This window comes from Pelodiscus sinensis, chromosome 31 (genome assembly GCF_049634645.1).
Source record: "Pelodiscus sinensis isolate JC-2024 chromosome 31, ASM4963464v1, whole genome shotgun sequence".
Taxonomy (NCBI): domain Eukaryota; kingdom Metazoa; phylum Chordata; order Testudines; family Trionychidae; genus Pelodiscus; species Pelodiscus sinensis.
The window spans coordinates 7,010,036-7,024,555 of NC_134741.1; the positions used below are offsets into that span (position 1 = coordinate 7,010,036).

Below are 14,520 nucleotides of genomic sequence, written 5' to 3' on the forward strand. Positions count from 1 at the left end.
AGCACTGATTTCTTACAGTAGGAAGTCAGTGCTTTTGCGGAAATTCAAGCTGCCAGTGTAGACAGCTGGCAAGTTTTTCCGGAAAAGCGGCTGATTTTCTGGAAAAACTGACCAGTCTAAATGCAACCCCGCAGGGGTATTAGCTCAAATGGCAATGTGTTCAGTTAGTATGTGAGAGGTAGAGGGATCAATGCTGGGAGAAATCCTCGTTTGTCTTTTTACTGGCAGAGCCAGCCAGGGGGCTAAGTGGCTGCAGTAGCCCCACAAATTCCTAGTTGCTGTCCCCAAAAGCCAGCCACGCTGGGGCAGAGAGTGCTGGACACCAGCCCTCCTGGGCCAGGCAGTGGCAAGAGCGCTGGAGAGAGGTTGCAGGTGGGGCAGAATTAGCTGCATTGGAAAAGTGCTGCAGTGAGAGGTAGCAAGTGAGAGGTAGCAGGATTCACTCCCATCTTCTTCCACTACTTGCTTGTGCTGAGGGGTTGTCTCCTTTCCTGCTGCCCCAACTCTTATTCCCACAATGCACTTTGTGCAGGGGCCGTTGGTCTTTGTTCCAAGGCGTGTAGCTGGGAGCCAGGACTCAGGACCCTTCCTAAAATATATGAATTCCCCTCCCCCCACGACCCTCTTTTCCACTCACACTGTCTGGCTGTCGCCCACATGCTGAGCTCAGGGGCCAGGTGGGTGACCTGCCCTGCAGCTGTGACAGCATCAGACCCCTCCCACCCGCCTACTCAGTCTGGAGACCAAGCTCCAGTGGCCTCAGACACCCAGCAGGAGGAACAAAATTGTCTCCATTGTCCCTAAGGATAAGGAAACCAAAGCACCTGAAGCGCGAGGACCTTGCAGTAACCAGCCCAGCCAGTCCCACTGATCTTGGAGGATTCAGAGTCCCGAGTGCTGCCCCTTGCACCATGGCACCTACAGCTGACAGCCCACAGGGGCACCTGGGCCTCTCTGCTCTCAGGCTGGCCTCTGTTCTCCTGGCTTCCCTCCAGCCCCTTCATCACTCAGAAGTCTGTCCTGCCCCAGCTCTGCTGCTTTCAGAGCAAATCCCTTGTTAGCACCAGTCACAATCTGGGGTTAGTGAGGGTCCCTCCCACCTGTGATGTGTGTTACACAAAAGTCTCTTCTTCCCTGCCCAGTTCCCAACACTGGCTGCAGTGGTAGAGCATTTGACAGCAGATCAAGTGGTCCTTGGTTCAACTCTAAGTGCCTCCTTGGAAAAAGTTCCTTCTACTAGCGATATTTTCCTTTCCAGTTCCATCACACTCTGGCTTCACATTGCTTGAGGTTCTTGATATTAGTAAGAACCCTGAATGCAGAGCTGCTCAACTTTGGAAGCCCCCGGGGTGATGCCACAAGAAACACTTCCTGTTGGCCTGGCTGGAACGTGGCACCACATGAGCATGTTGTTAACACCCATGTGCCCTGTGGAGCACTAGAGATGTCAGGCAGCTCTGTCCTCCCAGCCTGGGGCTGTCTGTCTGGGCCATGCACTTACACATACTGGCCCCTCTAGGGCAGGGCTCCTGCTGTTCCTTGGTTTACTCAGCCTGGGAGTTGGGCTTTTCCCAAGCAGCAGGAGCTGTGTTTACCTGGGGAGCCACACTAAGAGCAGAACCCCCTCACCCCTGTTTCTGCTTGGCTTTGAACCTGGAGGCTTTTGCATATTAAGCAAACATGATAACCACTACCCCACAGAAACATGGGACAGAAACATGCTTGTCAGTTTTTTTCTGTACATAAAGTTGGACAAATATTCTGTTACTAATTCTTTGCCCAAGGCAGAGCAAGAGCAGGGAACAAGACCCGCCCCCCCCCAATACTTCTCTAGACCCTTTGCTCCCAACACAGGGTGGGGGGGGGGGGCTGTGCGCCTCGGGAGGGAGGGGTGACCCACGTCATATCCCCAGCATTTCTGCCCTTCATGGATGGACCTTTGGGGGCAGGCCCAGACACTCCATCCTCTCACTCAACTCCTATCACGCTCTAGGGGTGCTGGGCAGGAGGCAGAGGCTGCAGGAGCTGAGAATTTCCCTAGCGCTCAGGGACCCATAATGAGGCACCCTGCGCCATGTCTCTCGGAAAGGCGCAGAAAGGGATTGACTGGGAACAGGGAGAGTGGCTCAGGGGTTATGCAGTTTGCCGCCTGGTCAGGGGGTGTGGTCAAAACTCAGGCCTCACTGTGAGCAGGATTTGAACCTGCACAAGGAAACCCTATTGGATTTCAAGTCCAACACCTTAACCACTCGGCCATCACAGCTATGGAGTCAGTAGCGCCCCAGGGCCAGGGAAATTGGTAACTAATCCCAGTGCCCAGGCCTGACAGCACCTACCCCACCGAATTCACACAGCAAACCTGGCTCCCCGAGCACAGAGGGAGCTTGGGGGGCTCATTGCTGGGCCATGGGGTGAAGCATCAAACCAGCCCCCTCCTGTGGGCCTGTGAGTGTTGCTGTCCCTGCTGTACAGACAGGGCCATGGAGACAGGGAGAGGTTCACTGAATGGGCCAACGTCACCCAGCGAGTTAGAGCCCAGCTCTGCCCCCAGCTCCCTGCCCCACCCACTGATGTGCTGACTCCCTGGCTGCCAGGGGCTGTTTGCATTGGCCTCTTTTGTTTTCTTTTCTGCTGGGAGACATTGGGACAGTTGGCCAGGGCGTCCCGCAGTTGCCATCTCCCTCTGTGCAGGTGCTGTCCAGAGCCCTGACTAGCAAACGCTGACACTGCTGTTAGGTCCAGACCAGAGGGGAGTGTTTAAGGGTTATTTCGGAAGAAGGGTTTTCTCCCCAAATAACTGCATCTAAACATTGTTTTTTATTTCATAATAAAGTATTTTGAAACAACGCCTGGATGCGATTATGCAAATGTAGCGCAGGATATTTAAATCCCAATTTCATTTACTATTTTGAATGTCTCCATTTGCATCCCTCTCCTGAAGGAAACTGCAAGTGTCGACATGTCCTGTGTTTTGCAACCTCCCAGCACTCACCTGATGTTCCCTCCCCGCTGCCTGAAGATGTTTGGGAGTCCTCCTGCGTCTCCTGGCACTGCAGGTCATCAGCGTTGTCATCCTGAAGCTGCAGCTGCCCAGGTGTCTCTATCCCATACTCCACAACTATCCCTGGAGACAGGGGCTCCCCACACCCTGGGATTCGATCGAGTTCTTCAGAGTATGCACCGTGCTGTGGTGCTTCCCCAGAGCGGGAGCTGCGCTCACGAGCCCTGACATACCCCCCCGCAATTCCTTAACCTTGGCTCTGACTTGGTCTAAGATGCAGGGTGGGAGGTGGCCTTTCTTTGCAAAGCCATCAGCCATTCAGCCATAAAAGTCCGCATTCCTCCACCTGGACTGCAGGGCCTGCAGAGACTCCTCCTGGGATCACAGCTCCAAGAGGGACTTTATCTCTGGCCTAGACAATGACAGTGCCTGGCATTTGCTGCCCCTTGCTTGGTCCTGTGATGTGTCCCGGAAGGAGTCTCTGGGGGCTTGTGCCTGTGACATGGCTCTCTGGAAGGCAGAAGCGCTCGAGCTTAGCCAAACGACCCAGAAACAACATTTTACAGCAACAAACACAAGAACAGCTCTTGGTCCTGATCGCCAGGCCACACAGAGTCTCCAGAAATCACTTCCCCATCTCTCCTTTGGCTGCTCTAGAGCTTAGCCCAAAGTCCGATAAACTCTACTCTCCCACCCAACAACCTCTGAGACTCCTCTCCTGCCCGGCTCCTCACACCACAGAGAGTGCAGGGCAGCCACTGCCCCAGCGTCACCACTTCTGGTCTTTGCCTAATGGCCAAGAAGTTCTGCTTTACCCAAACCACACAGGCACCCTCTCGCCTCTGGCCAGCCTCATGGCAGACATGGGCTTCCCTCACTAATTTTCCCAGCAGCTTTGCAGGCAGGCATTGGTGGTATAGTGGTGAGCATAGCTGCCTTCCAAGCAGTTGACCTAGGCTTGAGTCCCAGCCAATGCAATGTAAAGAAGGAGCACCCTGAAAAAACAGGTGCAAATGGGTTCTGCAGCTGTGGTCTGCTTCTCTCTGTTTTTCATCCTCTCCCAGAGCATGCACAGTAATGAGGTTCCTCCCTCACATACCCCTGCCGCAATTCCTTGACCTTGTCTCTGACTTGGTCTAGGACGCAGCTTCTTCCCTGTCAGCAGCAGCCACAGCCCCTTTCAGCCACTGGGTCAGCCCGGGAAACGAGGCAGGAATGGGGCCAAGTAGGGAGTCAGGCTGAGGGGCAGGCGACAGACAGCTTCTCTCTTGTGCGCTGCTGAGGAGAAAAACGCCCTGAGCAGGACCATAAAGACCAATTTAAAAGAGAATTTAGATGGGGGCACCAAGGGGACAAGAGTCAGAGCCTGGCCACCCATGGAACTGCTGGTTCAGGAAAAGGCTGATTGGGGAGGAGTGTTGGGAAGAAGGAAACCACAAGCCTGGAGCGGGTGCAGAGGCTGCTGTGACTGGCACTGGCAAGGCAGGGCTCTGACTGCAATTGCTGGGACAGGAGAGCCAGCACCACACGCCCTTGTGATTCCCTGGGGGTGTCCGTGCTCAGAGAGCCTGAGGGTGAAACCTCTGCAGCTCCTGCAGCCATGGAGAGTGAGGGTCTGTGGGCATCAGGTGCTTCTCACTTGTGGTTTCCTTCTTCCCAACACTCCTCCCCAATCAGCCTTTTCCTGAACCAGCAGTTCCATGGGTGGCCAGGGGAGGCCTCTTCTGTGTCCCAGAAGGACCTGGGAAAATGTGAACAAAGGCTCCAACAAGGCACCACTGGGAGTTGAACCCAGGTTTTTCTGTTTATAAGGAAAATGTTTTAGCCAGCTGAGCCATGGTGCCCTCCTCAGGCTGTTGGGTGAAACTGCCCTATGGTGCCAGACGACACCTTTGACTCCCAAAGTGCAGCAATTTCCTTTCAGCTCTGGCAGTGTCTGCGGCTGAGCTGCACAAAGGAAGATACAAGATCCCTGCTGGGGTCTTTGCCGGATGAACGTGCCTGAGGAAAGAAGCTGGAAGCGCAACAGACACACAAAAGGGGACGTGGGACAGTTTGAGTCACACACACGGCAGGGGGCACAGCTCAGCCAGGAACCTTATCCACTCACAGAGCTTCCCAGCTTCTCCACGGCCTCAAACCCCACCAGGCAAACTGCCCCATGGGCCTCGCCCACACCATGCTCAGGGCCTGGGGATTTTCTGTCACTTTGCCAGACCAAATAACTAGCCCCCCGCCCCCCAGAGTCTCATAAGAACAGCTGTACTGGGTCAGACCAAGGGTCCTTCTAGCCCAGTATCCTGTCTATCGACAGTGGCCAGCACCAGGTGCGCCAGAGAGAGTGGACCGAAGACAATGATCAAGCAATTTGTCTCCTGCCATCCCTCTCCATCCTCTGACAAACAGAGGCCAGGGACAGCATATTATCCCCTGGCTAATAGCCTTTTATGGACTTAACCTCCATGACATTATCTAGCTTCTCTTTAAACTCTATTATAGTCCTAACCTTCACAGCCTCCTCTGGCAAGGAGTTCCACAGGTTGACTACACACTGTCTGTCATGGCCCTTCTCATCCCCCAGCTCCACTTTGTCTCCAGGCAGACCCTGCTCTGCCACAGCCACCTTTCTCTGCCTGTTACTCCTGGGTCTTCTATGGCAAAACACTCCCCTTCCCTCTAAATACCTGGGCTTTTAGCGTTCAGATCTGCACCCAACACCAGCATTTGCTAGTGAGGGGTCTGAACAGCTTCTGTAGAGAGGGAGACAGCAACTGTGGAGCATCCTTGCCAACTACTTCAGAAAGCAGAGGAAGGTAAACTCTTTGTCACCCCAGACAGGGCTTGAACCCACAATCCCTGGCTTAGGAGGCCAGTGCCTTGTCCATTAGGCCACTGAGGCACAAAGAAAAACCTGCCAGGGTACAGAAAGAAGAGGCCAATGCAAACAGCCCCATGGCAGTGAGGGAGTCAGTATGTGGGTGGGTGAAGCAGGGAGCTGGGGGCAGAGCTGGGCTCTAACTCACTAGGGGTGTGTCCCATAGCTCAGAATAAGTGATGCAATTGGGTAGCTTATTTCAAGTCAATTTTGAAATAGCTTATTTTGTAATTTGGCACTGGCTACACAGGGACCTTTTGCATGTTAGGCAACTGTGAAAATCTCTACACCACAGAAACACACATTGGTGGGGGTGGAACTTGTCTGACTGTTCTGTTCCTGGCTCTTTCCAACACCCTGCTCTGCGGGGGAGGCAAATGCACCTTGTGAACTCTCCACCTCTTGTTCTCAGGGAAGCAACTAACCCGAGCTGCCAGCTCCTCATTTCCTCACCACCCCTTGAGATTTGCAGCTCAAAGCTGGAGCTGCTGTGGAAGGAGGTGAAGCTACAGAAGCTGACAGGGGACAATCAGCGGGCGGAGGGTTATTTTTTCTCCTCCCTGGGCTGATGTGGCTAGAACTGAGGAGAAGAAAATCCTCTTCCCTTCTCCTCAGAAGATGGAAATTGCAGTTGGTTCTCTCTCTGGTTCTACTAAAGCTGGGCCCCAGGACTAGACTTTTTCTTTCTAAAAGCCTCGTGAAAGCTGAGAGGGAATTGCTCGCAAGCTTAGAATGTGAGTTAAAGAAGGGCATTGCCCAGCATAGGGCTTGAACCCATGACTCTGAGATTAAGAGTCTCATGTTCTACCAATTGAGCTACCCATGCTGTGTACACCAGTCTTCCTAATATGCCGTCATAGGGTATCAGGAACCGAGAGTTCTCAAGTGCCTGACTCAAGGCTCTTCCTTGCCCCTAATGGGGGGTTCTGGTCTGTGGGGTGGTTTGAGCACAAATCCCCCTCCAGACACACCCACTTCTTTCTCCACAAGGAACGGCCCCATTTCCATCCCTCCAGCGACAGGAGAAGGGGCCGGTTTCAGGATTTCTTTTACCGCTGCAGCAAGGGGAGATGGAGGGAATTCAAACTCCTTTGCAAGCTTTGTTCTTCTGGCACCGAGTGTGACAGGAGGGTGACATGCCATGCTGACTGCCAGCAACCATGACCAAACCTCTGAGAAGGAAAATGTATTTTGTTAAAAGGAACAATGTGAAGTGTGTATGCAACTGACTGAACGTGACCTTGCGTTGTATGTGAGAGATAGTGAACCTACTAAAACCAGCCTGGTCTAGCTTTTCTGCTGCAAGGATGAGACTAACACCCATGTAACTAAGTTTATCTCTGCATATTGAGATAAAAGTAGCTTTAAGCATTAAGCCAATTGTAACGCTGTCACTAGCTTATGTGATGTCTATTCTATTTTGTGTGCAACCATGAATGTATATATGGTTACCACGGACATTTGATTTTGGAAGTCTTCCTTTTGAAACTTCCCACAGCTCTTAATAAAAGTGTTTCTCTCCTTCCAACCCTGAGTCTGGATTTCCGTGACACCTCAAACCAGCTGGACTAGCCAGCCCACGTCACAGTGAGTCACTAGTGGCGCTGTCAGAGAAGAGCCATTGGCAGCTCCAGTCATCCCGGCAACTGCCGGAGGTGCCTTTCTGAAAGGGCCATTTGTGAGCTTAGTCTTGGCAGGCTGGCTAGCTCAGTTGGTTAGAGCGTGGTGCTAATAATGCTAAGGTCATGGGTTCAAGCCCCATGCTGGCCACTGAGATGTTTGCTGTGGTGATTGTCCTCACCCACCCTTTAGCTGCCTGCTATGGACAGGGAAGCAGAGACACACAAGAGGCTGAGACCTTTGCAGGAAGCAGAGCAGAGAGCTCATAGGAGGAGGCTCCATCCTGCACAGCCCCAGTGGCTAAAAAGGCCTTGGCCTGGCCTGCTTTCCCTAATGGCAGGGAAAACCCTTCTCTTCCCTCTATTGCCCCAGTGAGGTGACGTGATTCCCAAATTCCTGCTGCTGCAGTGGCTGGCCCAAGGCTCCCTGCAGGGGGCAGGTTCCTCCAGCCCAAGCCACAGAGGGAGGCTCCATATGTCCAGGAGGCCTGGGGCATGTGCCCGGCCCACAACACTGCTGCCAACCACCTGGTCACCTGCGTCAGCAGCCCTGTGTGGCCGTGTTCTTGTGCAAGAAGCCACCAGTGCAGACAGAGCCTTCGTGTGCAGAGCCGTTCCGCTGCTTATTGTCACGGGGGTTTCTTGTGCATGAAGGAGCAGTGTGATAGTCCACGCTTAGCCTCATTGGCATATTGCTTGCTCAAGAACCCGTCAGTGTAAACATGGCCCCTGTGCTTTCTAAGCTTCAAAAATTTTGTGCAAAGCAGGAAGATTCTAAAGCCTTCCTCGGCAAGTGAGTCTGAATTCTGCACCACGACCTCAGTGGGACCTGCTTGCGAAATACTGGTTTGCTGCAAATCCTTGGTAATGCCAGTGTTTGGCTTCCTTGGCGATGTCTGCACCGCACATTGCTGTGCAATAAGATACGCAAATGAGGTGTGGGGATGAATATTGCCACACCTCATTTGCATACCTAATGAGCCATCATTTTTGCAGCAGAGACTTTTGTGCAAGAAGAAGCTGTCTACACTGCTCCTTCTTGCACAAAAAAACCCTCTTGTGCAGAGCTGTTCCGCCGCTTATTGTCAGGAATCCTCATGCCAGTTGGCAGAAAAATCCAGTTCTGACCAGTCTCTGAGTGGCCGGTGCCTGAGGGGATCCAACATGGATCCCTAGGTTACAGGTCACAGGCTCCATTTAGTGGCCCCGGTTACTGACCTAAACACCATCATAACACGACGTCTACGTCTACACTGCAGCCTTCTTGTGTAAGAACTGTTATGCGTAAGCGTTCTTGTGCAAAAGGTCTTCCACAAGAACACGTCCACACTGCCAAGTGCTTTGCACAAGAGATGTGCTTTTGTGCAAGAGCGTCCATGGCAGTGTGGTTGCTCTCTTGTGCAAGAAAACTCTGATGGGCATTTTAGCCATACGGGTTTGTTGCACAAGAAATTCATGTTGCCTGTCTACACTGCCCTCTTGTGGAAGAGCTCTTGTGCAAGAGGGCTTATTCCTCGTGGGGAGAGGAATAACTCTTCTGGAAGAAGCCCTGTTTTCCAACGCTGTAGTACAAATTTACTTATGCAAGAACACTCGTGCTGTGCTCTGCACGTTTTTGTGCAAGAACATTGAGCAAAAACCCTGCCATGTAGATGTAGCCTACAGGTTTGTATTCATTCAAAGAGTTCACATACAAAGGAAATGTCTGTATTGAATAGACACTCTTGCAGGGGGTACTTGGATTTGAACCAAGGACCCTGTGATCTGCAGTCAAACACTCTGCCACTGAACTACACCACCATACAAAAAAAGTGTCTGCAGCCAGTATTGAGAAGTGGGTGGGGAACAGGAGGCTTTTGTAGAACACGCATATCAGGTAGGACGGACCATCACTGACCCCAGATTGTGACTGGTCCTAACATGGAGTTTGTCCAGAAAGCATCAGAACTGGGGCAGGACAGAGGTTCTGTCCACACAGAAAAGTTATTTCGAAACAATGGCCGTTATTCCAAAATAACAATGCAAGAGTCTACACAGCAATTCCGTTATTTTGAAGTAACTCTGAAATAACGGACGGCTAATTCCAACTTCTGTAGACCTCACTGTACGCAGAAAAATGTCTATTCTGAAATAGCTATTTCAAAAAGAGGCGCGTGTACATGCTCCACTTCTGCTATTTCAAAATATCCCTTCCCCAGGGCCATTCTAAGTTATTCCCCCTGGGGCTCTAAATCAAGGTAGCACGTCTACATTAGGGAAGCCTCCTCAGACTCATTTTGAGGTTTCCCTGCAGTGTAGACGTGCTATTTTGAAATAACTGTTCCAGAAGAGCTTATTCCAAAATCAACGTGCCTTGTAGACGTAGCCAGAGAGTCCTGAGAGATGAAGCAGCCAGTGGGAAGCCAGGAGAGCAGAGGCCAGACTGAGACCTGAGTGTTCCAGGTGTCTACCCCAGGCCTTCTGTCTAGGTCCCAGGTGTAAGGGGCAGCACTACTGACTCTGAATCCTCCAATCTGAGTTTAAATCTCAGTGGGACGGGCTGGGGTGGTTGCTGGGAGGTCCTTGTGCTCCAGGCTTTTTGGCTTCCTTGTCCTGAGGTTCACTAAGGTGGTTTTGCTTGTCTGAGGCCCATTAGAGCTTCGTGAGCAGACTTCTGCTCAGGTGACTGAGGCCATCACAGCGTCAGGGCAGGTCGCCCATCTGACCCCTGAGCTCAGCCCATGCTGGAGGCAGCCAGAGAGCGTGAGCAGAACGGGGGGCGGGGGAGTTGTATATTTTGGGAAGGGTCCTGGTTCCCAGCCACATGCCTTGCAATAAAGACCAATGGTCTCTGCACAAAGTGCATTGTGGGAATAAGAGTTGGGGCAGCAGGAAAGGGGCCGGCGCCTCAGCACCAGCGAGCAGGTGGGAGAAGATGGGAGTGAATCCTGCTACCTCTCATGTGCAAAGGGAGCGCTGACCCACTTACAACTGATCTCTCGTGCTCTGGCCTCCAGCAGCTTTGTGCCCCACTAGGGTGGGTTATTTCAGAGAGCAGGGAAGAAGAGGGAGGGGTCTCTGGATGTGCGGAGTCCCCCAGCTCTGCCTGTGAAAAGAAAGAACAAGGGCTCAGCAGAAACTTCAATTCCACTTTGTGCGTCGTGACTTTTTCAATCTAAGGACTTTGAAGAAGCACTATAAATATCTGCTCCAGTGGTGCAATGGCTCAGCGCACAGTACTTATAAGGCAGTACTTGTAGGAGATATGCTGAGGTTGTGAGTTCAAACCTCACCTGGAGTACTCACTTTTAGTCCCTGCTGGGTTGTCCCCTTGCAGTGGTTCCCAAACTTTTCAGCATCACTCCCCCCCTTTTTGATTTGTGAAAACCCTCATGCCCCCCCCTGGAATTTCTTCACACCCTCTCTCCTCCCCCCCCCCCCCCAGGCTGGCCCCAGAGCCCAGGGCCCAGGAGACTGGTCAGCAAGTGAGACTCGCCCGTCAGTCCAAGCTGCTTTCTCCCCGGGTGCCGTTCCTGCCTGTCCTGTGCCAGCGCCGCACGCAGGCCAGTGGGGCAGGACGGGGGGTGTCAGTGGGGCCCTGCTCTCAGTCCGTCCCTCACAGGCCCTGTGGGCTGCTGGAGGGCTGAGCCCGTCGCCCAGGCCTGGTGCGGGGATGGAACATGGGGCACATTTCCCCCTGTGAGCGTGTGCGGGGGCAGGAGGGAGCCACACGGGCCCGGCTGAAGGTTTTGTGCTGGGGCTGGAGGCTTGAGCCCGAGCTGTCGGCCTCAGCGGGACTTGCTCCTCCCCCTCTCCTGCCTTGCTGCCTCCTTTGGCCAGCAGCGCTCAGGGGCAGCCGGGAGAGCCGGCACCAAGGGCAGAGGAGGCCGAGACACAAGCCCCTCAGAGGGTTCAGGCCTGAGGCCTCTGGCTTGCCCAGGCTCATGCCAAGGGGCTTTCTGTGGTGCTGGGCAGGGGAGGGAGGCCAGGCCCAGGCCGGTGGGAGAAGGGGCAGCGCCTGCCAGGGCAGCAAGGGGAGCTGCAGGGAGCGAGACGCGGCGTTTCTGCTGGGATCACTCAAGGGTCCTTCTGCGGGTGAAGCGCCTGTGACACCCCTGTGCTGCTGGGTTCTCCTGCCCCTCCCCTGGGATGCCGGCCCCTTCGGGGGGCTCTTGCCCTGGCACTCGTCCAAGGGCCACCTGGGCAAAGCAGCCTGCCCCAGGCACCTTCCATAGCTCAGCTGGCAGAGCAGAGATCTGTAGCGGGTGCTTGGCAAGTGTCCTTAGGTTGCTGATTCAACTCTAGCTGAAAGGAGAGATTCTTCTCCCTCCCCCTGGCTGCAGGCCCGGCCTTAGGACCAGGCGGCTGCCTTGGGTCTGTCCCTTTGGAGCCTGGTGCTACAATTGACAAAAAGGTTTTGGGTTCCAGCTGCCAATCAAATGTCTTGGGCTGCGCAGACCTCGAGTGCAATTTTACGGTTGCTTTCAAGGAGGGCACCATGGCTTAGTTGGTTAAAGCACTTGCTTAGTAAGCAGGAGATCCTGGGTTCAACTCCCAGTGGTACCTTCTTGCCAGATCAATGGGTCTTTTCTTCCCACCATTTTTCAACATGTATCTGGAGTTGGTTTTACCTTCAGCTGAGCTTGGTGGTGCCCTCACAGTGGGAGTAGGATAGTAGCAAAGAGGAGGAGGTGCTCTAGGGGTTTGATTTATTGAGGCTTAGCTAGACTGGCTAAATCAAGCTCTGGAAGATGGATTGCAGCAGCCATCTCCACCTGAGTGAAGACATGGCCTAATGGTGCAATTAGTTAGATGCCGACACTAACCGCCGCACTGCTGGTAACTCACAGAGGCTACATCTACACTAAGACTTTGTCTAGACTGCATCCCTTTTCCATAAAAGGGATGCAAATTAGACACATCGCAATTGCTAATGATGCGGGGATTTAAATCCCCCCCCCACTTCATTTGCATAAAAATGGCTTCCGCTTTTTTCTGGCTCGGAGCTTTGCCGGATCTTTCAGAAAATAAACCCTTAAAATAAGGATTAAGGGATCTTTTGGAAAAGGTTTTATTTTCTGAAAGATCCGCATCTAGACTGGTGCTTTTTTCCAGCAAAGATCCAAGTATATGAGAACCTCACCTGCCCCACCCACCTTGTTCTAGACCTCACAAGGTCTCTGTGGTGGCTTGAGGCTCCTTTCTGAAAGGGCCACTTGTGGGACTGACACCCGTGGGCCGGCTAGCTCGGAGGTTTAGGACGTGGTGCTCATATCACACAGACGCGTCTCAAGAGCAAGCCCCTTATTTCAAACCATAACGGGCTCGCTATTCCGACGTCCCTGAAAACCTCATGGCAGGAGGAGTGAGGGGCATTTCGCAATAGCGATTTATTTCGAACTAAGTGCTGTGTAGTCAGCACCGAATTACAAAATAAGCTATTTCAAAATTGACTCAAAATAAGCTACACAATTTGCATCACTTATTCTGAGCTATGGGACACACCCCTAGTGAGTTAGAACCCAGCTCTGCCCCCAGCTCCCTGCTCCACGCACCCACATATTGACTCCTTCGCTGCCATGGGGCTGTTTGCATTGGCCTCTTCTCTCAGCAACCAGGCTTCAGCCAGGACTGAGACTCAGGTAGGAGAATGTGACCCGACTCCCTGCACCTGGGCCCTGCATTTCTCATCCCTTCAGAGACAGATGACTGTACATTATGAAATGTTGTTGTTGTTTCCTTGGAAACTCCCCACAGACCTTCCCCTGGGGGCCCTGGCAGCCTGCTCACACTGCACAGCTCATTTCAAGGTGAGGTGCTGTGTAGACACACCCAGCCTGTTGAGGGCCAGCCTGCTGGGGGGAGGCTCTGGTTACTTTCTTTCCTTGTCTCTCTCAGACTGCATCTACACTGCAAGGCTACGTCTACACTGCAGGTTTTTTGTGCAAGAACAGCTGTTCTTGCGCAAAATCTTGCAGAGTGTCTACACTGCAGGCACGTTTTTGCTCAAGTAAATTTATAGTTCAGCATCAGACAACAGGGCTTCTTGTGCAAGAGTTATTCCTCTCCCCAAGAGAAATAAGCCCTCTTGCGCAAGCACTCATCCACAGTGTGGATGGCAACAGGGGTCTCTTGCTCAAGAAAGCCCTGTGGCTAAAATGCCCATCAGAGCTTTCTTGGAAGGAGAGTGTCCACGCTACCATGGGCTCTCTTGCATAAAAGTACTTTTCTTGTGCAAAAGCACATGGCAGTGTGGACGCACTGTTACACAAGACCTTTGCACAAGAATTCTTGCACAAAACAGTTCTTGAGCAAGAAGCCTGCAGGGCAGATGTAGCCAGGGGGTGTTTGGGTTTGTTACCAGCACTGAGCTTTGTACAACAGCCCAGGGAACATTGTGAAAAGGCAAAACCTTCCCGCCCTGGGTGACCCCGGCCAGCCAGGAAGTGGCACAAAGGTTCCCTGAAGCGCTGACTAGCTGATTTGAAACAAACCCCCGCACCTGAGAGGTGGTTAAGGCGATGGACTGTTCAAATCCCATTCTCACAATGTGTTTGGAGCCCTCTCTCTAGCCTCTCCCAGAGGTTCAGTACCAGCCCCTCCTGTAACCCTGCCTGCTCCAGCCCCTCCCAATACAGCCTGGGGAAAGGGGAAATCTCCACAGAGACACTCCCAGCTGGGACCCTCAATCCCTTCTGCCCTCAAGGGGAAACCTCACAAAGGAGGCTCCAGGCAGCCAGGCCATGGGGGTCTCTGAGATGCCCCAGCCCTGCAGCCTGTCCCACCTGGCTGTTGCCATGGTCCCTCTGTGAGGTCACTGCCTCCCAGCCAATGAGCTGAGGTGCTGCAAAAGTTCCTTGTGATGTCACTGCTGCCTGGCAGGCTCATGTCGTGCCCCTGGCCAGCCCTTTGGCATGTGTGAGCTGCTCTCCCTGCCCCCGTCACTCAGGGCTGGTTCTGGGGCTCACGCAGGGAACATCAGAGGCTGCTCGGGGGCCACATTGCTAGGCCAGGGGCCCTTCTGTGGGGCTGTGAGTGTTGCTGTC

The 14,520-nt window shown here is 53.2% G+C and overlaps 1 protein-coding gene and 6 non-coding genes across 9 annotated transcripts in view; 4 read left to right on the plus strand and 3 right to left on the minus strand.

Annotated features, from left to right (window-relative positions):
- Positions 1 to 14,520, plus strand: part of LOC142821516 (uncharacterized) — a 369,045-nt gene that overhangs the window by 110,066 nt on the left and 244,459 nt on the right. The gene's annotated exons all lie outside the window — the stretch shown is intronic.
- On the minus strand, positions 2,182 to 2,263 carry TRNAS-UGA (transfer RNA serine (anticodon UGA)). The gene has a single exon. It is a non-coding gene; the product is annotated as a tRNA-Ser (tRNA).
- TRNAR-CCU (transfer RNA arginine (anticodon CCU)) lies at positions 5,828 to 5,900 on the minus strand. Its single transcript has one exon. It is a non-coding gene; the product is annotated as a tRNA-Arg (tRNA).
- On the plus strand, positions 7,573 to 7,646 carry TRNAI-AAU (transfer RNA isoleucine (anticodon AAU)). Its single transcript has one exon. It is a non-coding gene; the product is annotated as a tRNA-Ile (tRNA).
- On the minus strand, positions 9,224 to 9,295 carry TRNAC-GCA (transfer RNA cysteine (anticodon GCA)). The gene has a single exon. It is a non-coding gene; the product is annotated as a tRNA-Cys (tRNA).
- TRNAI-UAU (transfer RNA isoleucine (anticodon UAU)) lies at positions 10,682 to 10,775 on the plus strand. The gene is made up of 2 exons: positions 10,682 to 10,719; positions 10,740 to 10,775. It is a non-coding gene; the product is annotated as a tRNA-Ile (tRNA).
- On the plus strand, positions 11,967 to 12,040 carry TRNAT-AGU (transfer RNA threonine (anticodon AGU)). Its single transcript has one exon. It is a non-coding gene; the product is annotated as a tRNA-Thr (tRNA).